The sequence below is a fragment of the Lampris incognitus genome, chromosome 15 (genome assembly GCF_029633865.1).
Source record: "Lampris incognitus isolate fLamInc1 chromosome 15, fLamInc1.hap2, whole genome shotgun sequence".
Taxonomy (NCBI): Eukaryota; Metazoa; Chordata; class Actinopteri; order Lampriformes; family Lampridae; genus Lampris; species Lampris incognitus.
In genome coordinates, this window is record NC_079225.1 from 18,793,654 (window position 1) to 18,810,379 (window position 16,726).

At 46.7% G+C, this 16,726-nt stretch overlaps 2 non-coding genes and 1 pseudogene across 2 annotated transcripts; all 3 read left to right on the forward strand.

Moving 5' to 3' along the window:
• Nucleotides 1-371: 371 nt before the first annotated feature.
• Nucleotides 372-480, forward strand: LOC130125660 (5S ribosomal RNA; annotated as a pseudogene).
• Nucleotides 481-1,092: 612 nt separating this feature from the next.
• On the forward strand, nucleotides 1,093-1,211 carry LOC130125677 (5S ribosomal RNA). Its single transcript, XR_008811526.1, has one exon. It is a non-coding gene; the product is annotated as a 5S ribosomal RNA (ribosomal RNA).
• A 13,515-nt stretch (nucleotides 1,212-14,726) lies between these two features.
• LOC130125616 (5S ribosomal RNA) lies at nucleotides 14,727-14,845 on the forward strand. The gene has a single exon (XR_008811488.1). It is a non-coding gene; the product is annotated as a 5S ribosomal RNA (ribosomal RNA).
• Nucleotides 14,846-16,726: the final 1,881 nt, after the last annotated feature.

A 16,726-nucleotide genomic window follows, 5' to 3' on the forward strand; every position in this document is an offset into this window, starting at 1 on the left:
ACGCCCGATCTCGTCCGATCTCGGAAGCCAAGCAGGGTCGGGCCTGGTTAGTACTTGGATGGGAGACCGCCTGGGAATACCAGGTGCTGTAAGCCTTTTATCCCCCCGCCCCAACTATAATCCACAAAGCAAACGTATAGGAAAAACCAGACATACATTTTGGTCAAAGATCACTACAAGCTACTCAATGGCCACCTCTTATGTTTTAGTCTTATTCTTAAACTTAACACTTGACTCTTTCCACAGCAAACGCAATAAGATGTCACGTAGCTGGTCATAAACGCAGAAACTGGTGAAATAAGCTGATCGCAGAAAGAAGAAGCGCGGAGGCCGAATTATATATAAAAGAGCGGCACGGTGCCGGCTCAATGGCTTACGGCCATACCACTCTGATAACGTCCGATCTCGGAAGCCAAGCAGGGTCGGGCCTGGTTAGTACTTGGATGGGAGACCGCCTGGGAATACCAGGTGCTGTAAGCCTTTTATCCCCCCGCCCCAACTATGATCCACAAAGCAAACGTATAGGAAAAACCAGACATACATTTTGGTCAAAGATCACTACAAGCTACTCAATGGCCACCTCTTATGTTTTAGTCTTATTCTGTCACAGTCTCTCGCCCTTGACATCAAAGCGATCGCCCTTGACACCTGCTGACCCCCCCCCCCCTTCACCGCGGTACACCAGTTGGCCATCAAAGGAATCGCCGCTCTCCGTTGACATCAAAGCGATCGCCATCACCCTTAAAAAGCCTCCACTGTGAACCAGTCTGCGCTGGAACGTCGCCTTTCATGGACTTCTGCCTGCCCGCCTGCCTACCAGCCACTGAGCGAACTCCTGCTCTACCCCTGAGATCGGTTACTTCCATAAAGACTTGATTTCTTCCCTTACCTGGTTGTCCCGTCTGCTTTTGGGTTCTTTCCTGACACGTGACATATTCTTACACTTAACACTTGACTCTTTCCACAGCAAACGCAATAAGATGTCACGTAGCTGGTCATAAACGCAGAAACTGGTGAAATAAGCTGATAGCAGAAAGAAGAAGCGCGGAGGCCGAATTATATATAAAAGAGCGGCACGGTGCCGGCTCAATGGCTTACGGCCATACCACTCTGATAACGCCCGATCTCGTCCGATCTCGGAAGCCAAGCAGGGTCGGGCCTGGTTAGTACTTGGATGGGAGACCGCCTGGGAATACCAGGTGCTGTAAGCCTTTTATCCCCCCGCCCCAACTATAATCCACAAAGCAAACGTATAGGAAAAACCAGACATACATTTTGGTCAAAGATCACTACAAGCTACTCAATGGCCACCTCTTATGTTTTAGTCTTATTCTTAAACTTAACACTTGACTCTTTCCACAGCAAACGCAATAAGATGTCACGTAGCTGGTCATAAACGCAGAAACTGGTGAAATAAGCTGATCGCAGAAAGAAGAAGCGCGGAGGCCGAATTATATATAAAAGAGCGGCACGGTGCCGGCTCAATGGCTTACGGCCATACCACTCTGATAACTTCCGGGTTGGCGTGGTGGCGGCGGAGCGGACGAAAAAGACATTAAATCGACGGGGAAACGAGAGCAGTCTCTGAAAATCACGTTTCTAACTCCCCCCCAGCAGCTTTCTGCTGCACGGGGGAAACTTTTGTGGCTTTAGAAGCACGAAAATGGCACAGACGGCAAGGACACTCGGACCGGACAAGACTTACGACGACGGGCAGACGGACAAACAAAATGGACGTATAGCGGCGGAAACAAAGAAGCCCCAGCAGGACGCGAATCCGACTGAGGCAGAAAGCGTGATGGAGAAGGGGGAGAGAGGAGAATTTGTGGTGGTGGAGAGTCGAGCGGAGAAACGAAAAGAGAGACGAGGTGGAGGGGCCACAGCAATGGGGTTGGTGAAAGAGACGGCGGTCGCAGCGGAAGCGGCGGGGAGGGAGGGGGAAGGGAGAGAGATGGACAGAGACCTGGTGGTTAATGTGGACGTGGAGGGAGAAGACAAAATCTCCATGATGGAGCTTCTGCGTGCGGTTGACAACACGTGTGGGAGAGTATTGGGCTGCAGGTCGAAAAGCGACAAACGATGGGAGCTCACGATGAGTAACCCGAAAGGGAAAACAAAACTGCTGGACGGCTTCAAGATTAGAAACTCCAGAGTGGTGGCATCGGAAGTTACGAGGGACACCAGGATCGTCTCCTTTTTGAACCTTCCCCTGTATGTCACAGACAATCAAATTGTTACTAAACTGGAGCAGTGGGGCGTGGAGCCGGTGTCTCCTATCAAGCGGAGGAAGTGGGCCGGGACGGACGTTTTTGACGGGACGAGATTCCTCAAAGTCCGTTTCAATGAAAATGTCTCCTCTTTACCTTACAGCACCAAATTTGAGACGCTGGAAGGGATTGAATACTTCAGAGTGCTGCACGATAATCAATCTAAAGTTTGCAGGCTGTGCCTCCAGCCCGGACACATCCTACGGGAGTGCCCGGAGTTCAAGTGCTTCAAGTGCGGGGAGATCGGACACTACGCACGAGAATGCGCAGCCATGCCTGGAGCAGATCCCAAAGAGGAGACAGAGAGGGACACCGGCGAGGGAGTAGAGGACGGGGCAGAAGAAACGGAGACAGGAAATCATCCTGATGGCATTGCGACTGATGGCGAAGCAGAGGGGCCCCAGTCAGCTGCACGCCATGAGATGGAGGAGGAGAGCGAGGTCGAGGAGGAAGAGGAGGAGGAGGAGAAAAGAGGAAGCGGCGGTTTGACTGCGGCCTCTGAGAGGGTGGGGAGGATGCCGACGAGCGTCTCCACTCTGGCGCACGGGTCGCTGAGGGGTCAGGCTGTAACAACATCAGGGGACAGGAGCCGCAGCAACCAGAGGGAGGGCAGTTCGGCCAGCCTTGCGTCCTTGCCTTGCGGGCAGCCGGGGCAGAGAGGGCCTCTACACGGGCAGGGGAGTGAGAGACGACAGCCGAACCCTAAGGCTTCGGAATGGGATGGAGTTAGTAAGGGGAGGGAAGAGGGAACAAGCAGAAAGGGCAAGACTAAGAGGGGTAAATAATAATGGACTGAAAAGGGTGTGCATCATGTTTTTTGTTTGGGGATTATTTTTCTCTGTCTTTCCCACTCACCATGGTCAAAATAGCATCATTCAACGTACGTGGACTACGTGACATGGACAAGTTCACTAAAGTCGTAAAAATGTGTGATGCAGAAATAATCTGTCTCCAAGAAACCCACTGGGACACTGACTGTGAAACTCAGTGCAAGAAAAGGTGGCCTGGATCCTACTTTTCAAGCCATGGGACTCAGCGGGCACGAGGAGTAAGCATCATGGTGAGTAGCCACATTGAGGCTGATGCCACTCTAATAGACAAAGACATTGGGGGGAGGTGGGTTAAAGTGGGCTTTGTTTTTGAAGACACTGTCTACAAATTACTGAACATTTATGCGCCCAACCACGAGGGGGACAGGTCTTCTTTCTTTCGAGAATTGAATATCATAGCTAAAGACTGTGACATCATAGTTGGGGATTTCAATGTCAAGATGAGCAGGCTTGACATTAGCGATAACGGTATCTATAAACACGACTGTTCTAGAGCGGCCCTGAATCTGTTTATGGCCAAGAATAATTTCTGTGATTTATGGAGAACCAGAAATCCCATAACACGAGAGTACTCGAGAGTACAGCCACAAATGGACACTGTACGGCAAAGTCGGATTGATTTTTGTTTAGTCAAGAAACCGCAGATCGACCTTTTCGATACTGTGCGCTATTGTTTAAATTTCATTAGTGATCATGCCATCCTGCGTGTGGGAATGGGGGGTAAAAGGAGGGGGAGGGGGGGAGGCGTGTGGCACCTTAATGCTAGCCTGCTGAACAGAAGGGATTATGTTGAATGCATCTCTAAATTGATCTCATTTGAATGTTCACAGCCTGAGTTTGGGGAAAATATCATAGAGGGGTGGGAGAAATTAAAAGTGAGAATTAAACAAAAAAGTATTCAGTTTGCGAAAAGATTGAACTTTAAAACTAGAGAAAAAGAAAGATCATTAAGAAATACAATTGCTAAATTAAATGCACAACCGGTTGTCAATGTTGAAAGGCTTGTGAATATTCAAAATGAAATAAATGAAATTGAAAGGATAAAATGTGAAGGTGCTATAGTGAGGAGCCGTGCTCAATATGCAGTAGAAGGGGAGAAAAGTACAGCTTTTTTCCTCAACTTGGAAAAAAGGAAACAAAATCAGTGTTATTTGCAAGAAATCAAAAATAAAGAAGGTAAAGTAGTGACCAATTTCGTAGACATTCTGGAAACAGTACAAACTTTTTATAGTGACTTGTTTAAAACTGAGAGTTCAGACATACAAGCTACAAATGACATATTGGAAGAGATGACTGCTAAATTAAAGGATGAGGATAAATCAGCGTGTGAACAGGAAATAACTGAGGAAGATATAGAGTGTGCAATAAATCAAATGATGTCAAATAAAAGCCCAGGTAGTGATGGGTTGACGGCAAACTTCTATAAAGCTTTCTGCAACACGCTCAAACCAACACTACTGAAATTGTATAAAACAATGGAAAAAGAACAGAAGGTACCGGAGTCAATGACTCTAGGCTTGATCACTTTAATTTTTAAGAAAGGGGAGAAGAATAAACTAACAAATTATAGGCCCATTACTCTGTTGAACAATGACTACAAAATACTAATGAAAATATTGGCAAACAGAGTCAAACAAATATTACATACAATAATAGAAGCCACCCAGGCTTATAGTGTGCCAGGGAGAGAAGTCACTGACACAGTACGCACCATAAGAGATGTGGTGGAGTATTTAAAAGAGACAGATCAAGCAGGTGTCCTTCTGGCCATTGACTTCAATAAAGCCTTTGACCGAGTAGAGCATCAATTTATGTTTAATGTACTGGAGAAGGTAGGTTTTGGAGACAGATTTCTAACTTGGGTAAAATTATTATATAGCAAAGCTACAGGTAAGGTCAAATGCAACGGTGCAACCACTGATGCGTTTCCTCTGGAAAGGTCGGTCAGACAAGGCTGTCCACTATCCTCAATCCTGTACACAATAATAGCAGAGCCACTAGGAATTCTATTAAAACAAGACAAGGGTATTAGAGGTATTGAGTTACCAGGGGGAGGATCCTGTGTCGTCCAGCAATTTGCTGATGACACCACCCTAACAGTAAAGGACATGGCAAGCATAGAGAGAGCAATGGCAGTAATAAACATGTACGGTCGAGCCTCTGGCTCCCGCATAAATGTAGGTAAGTCAGAAATCATGTTCATTAACATGGCTGAGCCTCAGCAGGAGACCACACCTTTTAAAATACAAAGCAAGCATATAAAAATTCTAGGTACCTACATCGGTAAAGATGTAGTGGCAGCTCGTGATCTGTCATGGACGGAAATTATTAGTAAAATAGAAAAATGTCTAAATTATTGGAAACTGAGAGACCTAAAACTCAAAGGTAGAGTAGTGGTTCTAAACAACTTAATATTGTCAAAACTAAACTATACATTAGCAGTTATAGAACTACCCTTATGGGTATTAAACAGAATAAATGAAATTATAACCAATTTTTTGTGGAGGGCAAAAGTAAGTAAAATAGCACGAAAAACATTAATAAGTAAGTACAGAGAGGGAGGACTTCAATTAGTAGATATAGAAAGCAAAAAAAGGGCGTTCAGGATCAAAACTGTGCAAAAATATCTGTGTGACTCCACAGCCCACGGCTGGAAAAGCCTGATGGCTTACTTCATAAACAAGGTATTTCACATAGGCGATTTTGTGCTGCTGATGCAACTAAAGCGACCGATGATGGCGGGGCTTCCAGGTTTCTATAGAGAAGTCCTGTCCGCTCACGCGGAATTTCTAAAGCATATAGACTATGCATGTGACTCGGTAAACGTCATCAGAGAAATGCCAATCTTTCTAAATAAGAAAATTCAAAAGACAGGTAAGCTTCTATGTAATAATGACATGTTAACAGCAGGTTTGGTCCAGTTGAAGGACGTCATGTATGAACTGATGCCGGGTTTTCTCCCCCCCCAAGCCATATATGACAGTATAAAGGAGATAAACTATGAGGCCAAAATTACGGAGACAACAAGCTATTATAACGACTTAAAGGAAAGCATCCCAAAAGAATGGCGGACAACCATAGAGCGGAGAGTGGTACAGAACAGAGAGGGGAAGCTCCCAGCCATGTTGGTGGAGCAAGGAGGAGAGTGGAGGAGTATACACAGGTTGACAAGCAAACAGATCTATGGAAAGTTTCTGGCACAGGCGTCGCAACGTCCGACCTCTCTGCCGTTCTGGGGCAAAGTTATGCCCAATTTGAATGTGGGACAAATCTGGGGACAATGGAGGGTGAGAGGGAACAGCATTGAGGCAGAAGACAACGACTACAAAATCCGACACAACAAAGTGTTCACTAACGTTATTCTGCACCAATTTGACAAGGGGGTCGGCAGGGAGTGCGACGTCTGTGGCCTGCTGCCTGAAACACTATTGCACATGTACCGCCACTGCTCGGAGCTGGCGAGCTTCTTTGAAACCCTGAAAAAGTGCTTAGTCAACAAACTGGGATTAATTTGGGACAGCGGGGATTCGTGGGATGTATTCTTTGTGTTTGGAGTGTGGGAGAAGAGCAGGGTGAAGAACGCAGCGCTGTGCAAATTCCTCTTAAGTCACGCCCGGTGGGCCGTCAAATCACGTCGGAACATTGCGCACTTTGAACGCAGAATCATCCCGGTTTGGAACATTTTCAAAAACATGGTCAAAAAACAAACACATTACAGACTGACGCACGGCGATGCGGACTTCACCCGGCTCTTCATCAGAGACAGCCATCTCCTCTCCCTCAACAGGAGGGGGGAGATTGTGTGGAACTGGTGAGGGAGGGAGGGAGGGGAGGAAAAAGTCTGAAATGATGTGAACGGAAAATGATGATTATTGGAAGTGTAAATATAAACCGAGTTAAAGACGCGTTACGGTTTTCTTTGAACTTTCTCTGTTATGTTTTATTGAAGTTAAGGGGAGGATGGGATCATTCTGTTTAATGTGGAATGTGTGTCATTTAAAATCTCAAAGTGGTGTTTTAATGTCACTTTCTTTTAAAAACACAGTCTAAGGTTTGTTCAAAAGGGCTGATTTGTTTCATTTTCTGTTCTGATTCCAAAGCGCTGATTTAAGTTGATGATTTGGAAAGCATGGCTTTATTTTATGTATAAAGAGAGACGGATACTATCTTGTGTAAGCGAAACAAAGTGTAAAACAAATGTAACAATGTGGAATTGATGGACAATACATGCAATCAAAAATGTATTTTTGTTCCCAAAAATATATTTTCATAATAAAAGACAAAAAAAAAAAAAAAAAAAAAATAACGCCCGATCTCGTCCGATCTCGGAAGCCAAGCAGGGTCGGGCCTGGTTAGTACTTGGATGGGAGACCGCCTGGGAATACCAGGTGCTGTAAGCCTTTTATCCCCCCGCCCCAACTATGATCCACAAAGCAAACGTATAGGAAAAGCCAGACATACATTTTGGTCAAAGATCACTACAAGCTACTCAATGGCCACCTCTTATGTTTTAGTCTTATTCTGTCACAGTCTCTCGCCCTTGACATCAAAGCGATCGCCCTTGACACCTGCTGACCCCCCCCCCTTCACCGCGGTACACCAGTTGGCCATCAAAGGAATCGCCGCTCTCCGTTGACATCAAAGCGATCGCCATCACTCTTAAAAAGCCTCCACTGTGAACCAGTCTGCGCTGGAACGTCGCCTTTCATGGACTTCTGCCTGCCCGCCTGCCTACCAGCCACTGAGCGAACTCCTGCTCTACCCCTGAGATCGGTTACTTCCATAAAGACTTGATTTCTTCCCTTACCTGGTTGTCCCGTCTGCTTTTGGGTTCTTTCCTGACACGTGACATATTCTTACACTTAACACTTGACTCTTTCCACAGCAAACGCAATAAGATGTCACGTAGCTGGTCATAAACGCAGAAACTGGTGAAATAAGCTGATCGCAGAAAGAAGAAGCGCGGAGGCCGAATTATATATACAAAAGAGCGGCACGGTGCCGGCTCAATGGCTTACGGCCATACCACTCTGATAACTTCCGGGTTGGCGTGGTGGCGGCGGAGCGGACGAAAAAGACATTAAATCGACGGGGAAACGAGAGCAGTCTCTGAAAATCACGTTTCTAACTCCCCCCCAGCAGCTTTCTGCTGCACGGGGGAAACTTTTGTGGCTTTAGAAGCACGAAAATGGCACAGACGGCAAGGACACTCGGACCGGACAAGACTTACGACGACGGGCAGACGGACAAACAAAATGGACGTATAGCGGCGGAAACAAAGAAGCCCCAGCAGGACGCGAATCCGACTGAGGCAGAAAGCGTGATGGAGAAGGGGGAGAGAGGAGAATTTGTGGTGGTGGAGAGTCGAGCGGAGAAACGAAAAGAGAGACGAGGTGGAGGGGCCACAGCAATGGGGTTGGTGAAAGAGACGGCGGTCGCAGCGGAAGCGGCGGGGAGGGAGGGGGAAGGGAGAGAGATGGACAGAGACCTGGTGGTTAATGTGGACGTGGAGGGAGAAGACAAAATCTCCATGATGGAGCTTCTGCGTGCGGTTGACAACACGTGTGGGAGAGTATTGGGCTGCAGGTCGAAAAGCGACAAGCGATGGGAGCTCACGATGAGTAACCCGAAAGGGAAAACAAGACTGCTGGACGGCTTCAAGATTAGAAACTCCAGAGTGGTGGCATCGGAAGTTACGAGGGACACCAGGATCGTCTCCTTTTTGAACCTTCCCCTGTATGTCACAGACAATCAAATTGTTACTAAACTGGAGCAGTGGGGCGTGGAGCCGGTGTCTCCTATCAAGCGGAGGAAGTGGGCCGGGACGGACGTTTTTGACGGGACGAGATTCCTCAAAGTCCGTTTCAATGAAAATGTCTCCTCTTTACCTTACAGCACCAAATTTGAGACGCTGGAAGGGATTGAATACTTCAGAGTGCTGCACGATAACCAATCTAAAGTTTGCAGGCTGTGCCTCCAGCCCGGACACATCCTACGGGAGTGCCCGGAGTTCAAGTGCTTCAAGTGCGGGGAGATCGGACACTACGCACGAGAATGCGCAGCCATGCCTGGAGCAGATCCCAAAGAGGAGACAGAGAGGGACACCGGCGAGGGAGTGGAGGACGGGGCAGAAGAGACGGAGACAGGAGATCATCCTGATGGCAATGCGACTGATGGCGAAGCAGAGGGGCCCCAGTCAGCTGCACGCCATGAGATGGAGGAGGAGAGCGAGGTCGAGGAGGAAGAGGAGGAGGAGGAGAAAAGAGGAAGCGGCGGTTTGACTGCGGCCTCTGAGAGGGTGGGGAGGATGCCGACGAGCGTCTCCACTCTGGCGCACGGGTCGCTGAGGGGTCAGGCTGTAACAACATCAGGGGACAGGAGCCGCAGCAACCAGAGGGAGGGCAGTTCGGCCAGCCTGGCGTCCTTGCCTTGCGGGCAGCCGGGGCAGAGAGGGCCTCTACACGGGCAGGGGAGTGAGAGACGACAGCCGAACCCTAAGGCTTCGGAATGGGATGGAGTCAGTAAGGGGAGGGAAGAGGGAACAAGCAGAAAGGGCAAGACTAAGAGGGGTAAATAATAATGGACTGAAAAGGGTGTGCATCATGTTTTTTGTTTGGGGATTATTTTTCTCTGTCTTTCCCACTCACCATGGTCAAAATAGCATCATTCAACGTACGTGGACTACGTGACATGGACAAGTTCACTAAAGTCGTAAAAATGTGTGATGCAGAAATAATCTGTCTCCAAGAAACCCACTGGGACACTGACTGTGAAACTCAGTGCAAGAAAAGGTGGCCTGGATCCTACTTTTCAAGCCATGGGACTCAGCGGGCACGAGGAGTAAGCATCATGGTGAGTAGCCACATTGAGGCTGATGCCACTCTAATAGACAAAGACATTGGGGGGAGGTGGGTTAAAGTGGGCTTTGTTTTTGAAGACACTGTCTACAAATTACTGAACATTTATGCGCCCAACCACGAGGGGGACAGGTCTTCTTTCTTTCGAGAATTGAATATCATAGCTAAAGACTGTGACATCATAGTTGGGGATTTCAATGTCAAGATGAGCAGGCTTGACATTAGCGATAACGGTAGCTATAAACACGACTGTTCCAGAGCGGCCCTGAATCTGTTTATGGCCAAGAATAATTTCTGTGATTTATGGAGAACCAGAAATCCCATAACACGAGAGTACTCGAGAGTACAGCCACAAATGGACACTGTACGGCAAAGTCGGATTGATTTTTGTTTAGTCAAGAAACCGCAGATCGACCTTTTCGATACTGTGCGCTATTGTTTAAATTTCATTAGTGATCATGCCATCCTGCGTGTGGGAATGGGGGGTAAAAAGAGGGGGAGGGGGGGAGGCGTGTGGCACCTTAATGCTAGCCTGCTGAACAGAAGGGATTATGTTGACTGTATCTCTAAATTGATCTCATTTGAATGTTCACAGCCTGAGTTTGGGGAAAATATCATAGAGGGGTGGGAGAAATTAAAAGTGAGAATTAAACAAAAAAGTATTCAGTTTGCGAAAAGATTGAACTTTAAAACTAGAGAAAAAGAAAGATCATTAAGAAATACAATTGCTAAATTAAATGCACAACCGGTTGTCAATGTTGAAAGGCTTGTGAATATTCAAAATGAAATAAATGAAATTGAAAGGATAAAATGTGAAGGTGCTATAGTGAGGAGCCGTGCTCAATATGCAGTAGAAGGGGAGAAAAGTACAGCTTTTTTCCTCAACTTGGAAAAAAGAAAACAAAATCAGTGTTATTTGCAAGAAATCAAAAATAAAGAAGGTAAAGTAGTGACCAATTTCGTAGACATTCTGGAAACAGTACAAACTTTTTATAGTGACTTGTTTAAAACTGAGAGTTCAGACATACAAGCTACAAATGACATATTGGAAGAGATGACTGCTAAATTAAATGATGAAGATAAATCAGCGTGTGAACAGGAAATAACTGAGGAAGATATAGAGTGTTCAATAAATCAAATGATGTCAAATAAAAGCCCAGGTAGTGATGGGTTGACGGCAAACTTCTATAAAGCTTTCTGCAACACGCTCAAACCAACACTACTGAAATTGTATAAAACAATGGAAAAAGAACAGAAGGTACCGGAGTCAATGACTCTAGGCTTGATCACTTTAATTTTTAAGAAAGGGGAGAAGGATGACCTAACAAATTATAGGCCCATTACTCTGTTGAACAATGACTACAAAATACTAATGAAAATATTCGCAAACAGAGTCAAACAAATATTACATACAATAATAGAAGCCACCCAGGCTTATAGTGTGCCAGGGAGAGAAGTCACTGACACAGTACGCACCATAAGAGATGTGGTGGAGTATTTAAAAGAGACAGATCAAGCAGGTGTCCTTCTGGCCATTGACTTCAATAAAGCCTTTGACCGAGTAGAGCATCAATTTATGTTTAATGTACTGGAGAAGGTAGGTTTTGGAGACAGATTTCTAACTTGGGTAAAATTGTTATATAGCAAAGCTACAGGTAAGGTCAAATGCAACGGTGCAACCACTGATGCGTTTCCTCTGGAAAGGTCGGTCAGACAAGGCTGTCCACTATCCTCAATCCTGTACACAATAATAGCAGAGCCACTAGGAATTCTATTAAAACAAGACAAGGGTATTAGAGGTATTGAGCTACCAGGGGGAGGATCCTGTGTCGTCCAGCAATTTGCTGATGACACCACCCTAACAGTAAAGGACATGGCAAGCATAGAGAGAGCAATGGCAGCAATAAACATGTACGGTCGAGCCTCTGGCTCCCGCATAAATGTAGGTAAGTCAGAAATCATGTTCATTAACATGGCTGAGCCTCAGCAGGAGACCACACCTTTTAAAATACAAAGCAAGCATATAAAAATTCTAGGTACCTACATCGGTAAAGATGTAGTGGCAGCTCGTGATCTGTCATGGACGGAAATTATTAGTAAAATAGAAAAATGTCTAAATTATTGGAAACTGAGAGACCTAAAACTCAAAGGTAGAGTAGTGGTTCTAAACAACTTAATATTGTCAAAACTAAACTATACATTAGCAGTTATAGAACTACCCTTATGGGTATTAAACAGAATAAATGAAATTATAACCAATTTTTTGTGGAGGGCAAAAGTAAGTAAAATAGCACGAAAAACATTAATAAGTAAGTACAGAGAGGGAGGACTTCAATTAGTAGATATAGAAAGCAAAAAAAGGGCGTTCAGGATCAAAACTGTGCAAAAATATCTGTGTGACTCCACAGCCCACGGCTGGAAAAGCCTGATGGCTTACTTCATAAACAAGGTATTTCACATAGGCGATTTTGTGCTGCTGATGCAACTAAAGAGACCGATGATGGCGGGGCTTCCAGGTTTCTATAGAGAAGTCCTGTCCGCTCACGCGGAATTTCTAAAGCATATAGACTATGCATGTGACTCGGTAAACGTCATCAGAGAAATGCCAATCTTTCTAAATAAGAAAATTCAAAAGACAGGTAAGCTTCTATGTAATAATGACATGTTAACAGCAGGTTTGGTCCAGTTGAAGGACGTCATGTATGAACTGATGCCGGGTTTTCTCCCCCCCAAGCCATATATGACAGTATAAAGGAGATAAACTATGAGGCCAAAATTACGGAGACAACAAGCTATTATAACGACTTAAAGGAAAGCATCCCAAAAGAATGGCGGACAACCATAGAGCGGAGAGTGGTACAGAACAGAGAGGGGGAGCTCCCAGCCATGTTGGTGGAGCAAGGAGGAGAGTGGAGGAGTATACACAGGTTGACAAGCAAACAGATCTATGAAAAGTTTCTGGCACAGGCGTCGCAACGTCCGACCTCTCTGCCGTTCTGGGGCAAAGTTATGCCCAATTTGAATGTGGGACAAATCTGGGGACAATGGAGGGTGAGAGGGAACAGCATTGAGGCAGAAGACAACGACTACAAAATCCGACACAACAAAGTGTTCACTAACGTTATTCTGCACCAGTTTGACAAGGGGGTCGGCAGGGAGTGCGACGTCTGTGGCCTGCTGCCTGAAACACTATTGCACATGTACGGCCACTGCTCGGAGCTGGCGAGCTTCTTTGAATCCCTGAAAAAGTGCTTAGTCAACAAACTGGGATTAATTTGGGACAGCGGGGATTCGTGGGATGTATTCTTTGTGTTTGGAGTGTGGGAGAAGAGCAGGGTGAAGAACGCAGCGCTGTGCAAATTCCTCTTAAGTCACGCCCGGTGGGCCGTCAAATCACGTCGGAACATTGCGCACTTTGAACGCAGAATCATCCCGGTTTGGAACATTTTCAAAAACATGGTCAAAAAACAAACACATTACAGACTGACGCACGGCGATGCGGACTTCACCCGGCTCTTCATCAGAGACAGCCATCTCCTCTCCCTCAACAGGAGGGGGGAGATTGTGTGGAACTGGTGAGGGAGGGAGGGAGGGGAGGAAAAAGTCTGAAATGATGTGAACGGAAAATGATGATTATTGGAAGGGTAAATATAAACAGAGTTAAAGACGAGTTACGGTTTTCTTTTAACTTTCTCTGTTATGTTTTATTGAAGTTAAGGGGAGGATGGGATCATTCTGTTTAATGTGGAATGTGTGTCATTTAAAATCTCAAAGTGGTGTTTTAATGTCACTTTCTTTTAAAAACACAGTCTAAGGTTTGTTCAAAAGGGCTGATTTGTTTTATTTTCTGTTCTGGTTCCAAAGCGCTGATTTAAGTTGATGATTTGGAAAGCATGGCTTTATTTTATGTATAAAGAGAGACGGATACTATCTTGTGTAAGCGAAACAAAGTGTAAAACAAATGTAACAATGTGGAATTGATGGACAATACATGCAATCAAAAATGTATTTTTGTTCCCAAAAATATATTTTCATAATAAAAGACAAAAAAAAATAAAATAAAAAATAACGCCCGATCTCGTCCGATCTCGGAAGCTAAGCAGGGTCGGGCCTGGTTAGTACTTGGATGGGAGACCGCCTGGGAATACCAGGTGCTGTAAGCCTTTTATCCCCCCGCCCCAACTATAATCCACAAAGCAAACGTATAGGAAAAACCAGACATACATTTTGGTCAAAGATCACTACAAGCTACTCAATGGCCACCTCTTATGTTTTAGTCTTATTCTGTCACAGTCTCTCGCCCTTGACATCAAAGCGATCGCCCTTGACACCTGCTGACCCCCCCCCCTTCACCGCGGTACACCAGTTGGCCATCAAAGGAATCGCCGCTCTCCCTTGACATCAAAGCGATCGCCATCACCCTTAAAAAGCCTCCACTGTGAACCAGTCTGCGCTGGAACGTCGCCTTTCATGGACTTCTGCCTGCCCGCCTGCCTACCAGCCACTGAGCGAACTCCTACTCTACCCCTGAGATCGGTTACTTCCATAAAGATTGATTTCTTCCCTTACCTGGTTGTCAAGTCTGCTTTTGGGTTCTTTCCTGATACGTGACATATTCTTACACTTAACACTTGACTCTTTCCACAGCAAACGCAATAAGATGTCACGTAGCTGGTCATAAACGCAGAAACTGGTGAAATAAGCTGATAGCAGAAAGAAGAAGCGCGGAGGCCGAATTATATATAATTGAGCGGCACGGTGCCGGCTCAACGGCTTACGGCCATACCACTCCGATAACGCCCGATCTCGTCCGATCTCGGAAGCCAAGCAGGGTCGGGCCTGGTTAGTACTTGGATGGGAGACCGCCTGGGAATACCAGGTGCTGTAAGCCTTTTATCCCCCCGCCCCAACTATAATCCACAAAGCAAACGTATAGGAAAAGCCAGACATACATTTTGGTCAAAGATCACTACAAGCTACTCAATGGCCACCTCTTATGTTTTAGTCTTATTCTGTCACAGTCTCTCGCCCTTGACATCAAAGCGATCGCCCTTGACACCTGCTGACCCCCCCCCCCTTCACCGCGGTACACCAGTTGGCCATCAAAGGAATCGCCGCTCTCCGTTGACATCAAAGCGATCGCCATCACCCTTAAAAAGCCTCCACTGTGAACCAGTCTGCGCTGGAACGTCGCCTTTCATGGACTTCTGCCTGCCCGCCTGCCTACCAGCCACTGAGCGAACTCCTGCTCTACCCCTGAGATCGGTTACTTCCATAAAGACTTGATTTCTTCCCTTACCTGGTTGTCCCGTCTGCTTTTGGGTTCTTTCCTGACACGTGACATATTCTTACACTTAACACTTGACTCTTTCCACAGCAAACGCAATAAGATGTCACGTAGCTGGTCATAAACGCAGAAACTGGTGAAATAAGCTGATCGCAGAAAGAAGAAGCGCGGAGGCCGAATTATATATAAAAGAGCGGCACGGTGCCGGCTCAATGGCTTACGGCCATACCACTCTGATAACTTCCGGGTTGGCGTGGTGGCGGCGGAGCGGACGAAAAAGACATTAAATCGACGGGGAAACGAGAGCAGTCTCTGAAAATCACGTTTCTAACTCCCCCCCAGCAGCTTTCTGCTGCACGGGGGAAACTTTTGTGGCTTTAGAAGCACGAAAATGGCACAGACGGCAAGGACACTCGGACCGGACAAGACTTACGACGACGGGCAGACGGACAAACAAAATGGACGTATAGCGGCGGAAACAAAGAAGCCCCAGCAGGACGCGAATCCGACTGAGGCAGAAAGCGTGATGGAGAAGGGGGAGAGAGGAGAATTTGTGGTGGTGGAGAGTCGAGCGGAGAAACGAAAAGAGAGACGAGGTGGAGGGGCCACAGCAATGGGGTTGGTGAAAGAGACGGCGGTCGCAGCGGAAGCGGCGGGGAGGGAGGGGGAAGGGAGAGAGATGGACAGAGACCTGGTGGTTAATGTGGACGTGGAGGGAGAAGACAAAATCTCCATGATGGAGCTTCTGCGTGCGGTTGACAACACGTGTGGGAGAGTATTGGGCTGCAGGTCGAAAAGCGACAAGCGATGGGAGCTCACGATGAGTAACCCGAAAGGGAAAACAAGACTGCTGGACGGCTTCAAGATTAGAAACTCCAGAGTGGTGGCATCGGAAGTTACGAGGGACACCAGGATCGTCTCCTTTTTGAACCTTCCCCTGTATGTCACAGACAATCAAATTGTTACTAAACTGGAGCAGTGGGGCGTGGAGCCGGTGTCTCCTATCAAGCGGAGGAAGTGGGCCGGGACGGACGTTTTTGACGGGACGAGATTCCTCAAAGTCCGTTTCAATGAAAATGTCTCCTCTTTACCTTACAGCACCAAATTTGAGACGCTGGAAGGGATTGAATACTTCAGAGTGCTGCACGATAACCAATCTAAAGTTTGCAGGCTGTGCCTCCAGCCCGGACACATCCTACGGGAGTGCCCGGAGTTCAAGTGCTTCAAGTGCGGGGAGATCGGACACTACGCACGAGAATGCGCAGCCATGCCTGGAGCAGATCCCAAAGAGGAGACAGAGAGGGACACCGGCGAGGGAGTGGAGGACGGGGCAGAAGAGACGGAGACAGGAGATCATCCTGATGGCATTGCGACTGATGGCGAAGCAGAGGGGCCCCAGTCAGCTGCACGCCATGAGATGGAGGAGGAGAGCGAGGTCGAGGAGGAAGAGGAGGAGGAGGAGAAAAGAGGAAGCGGCGGTTTGAC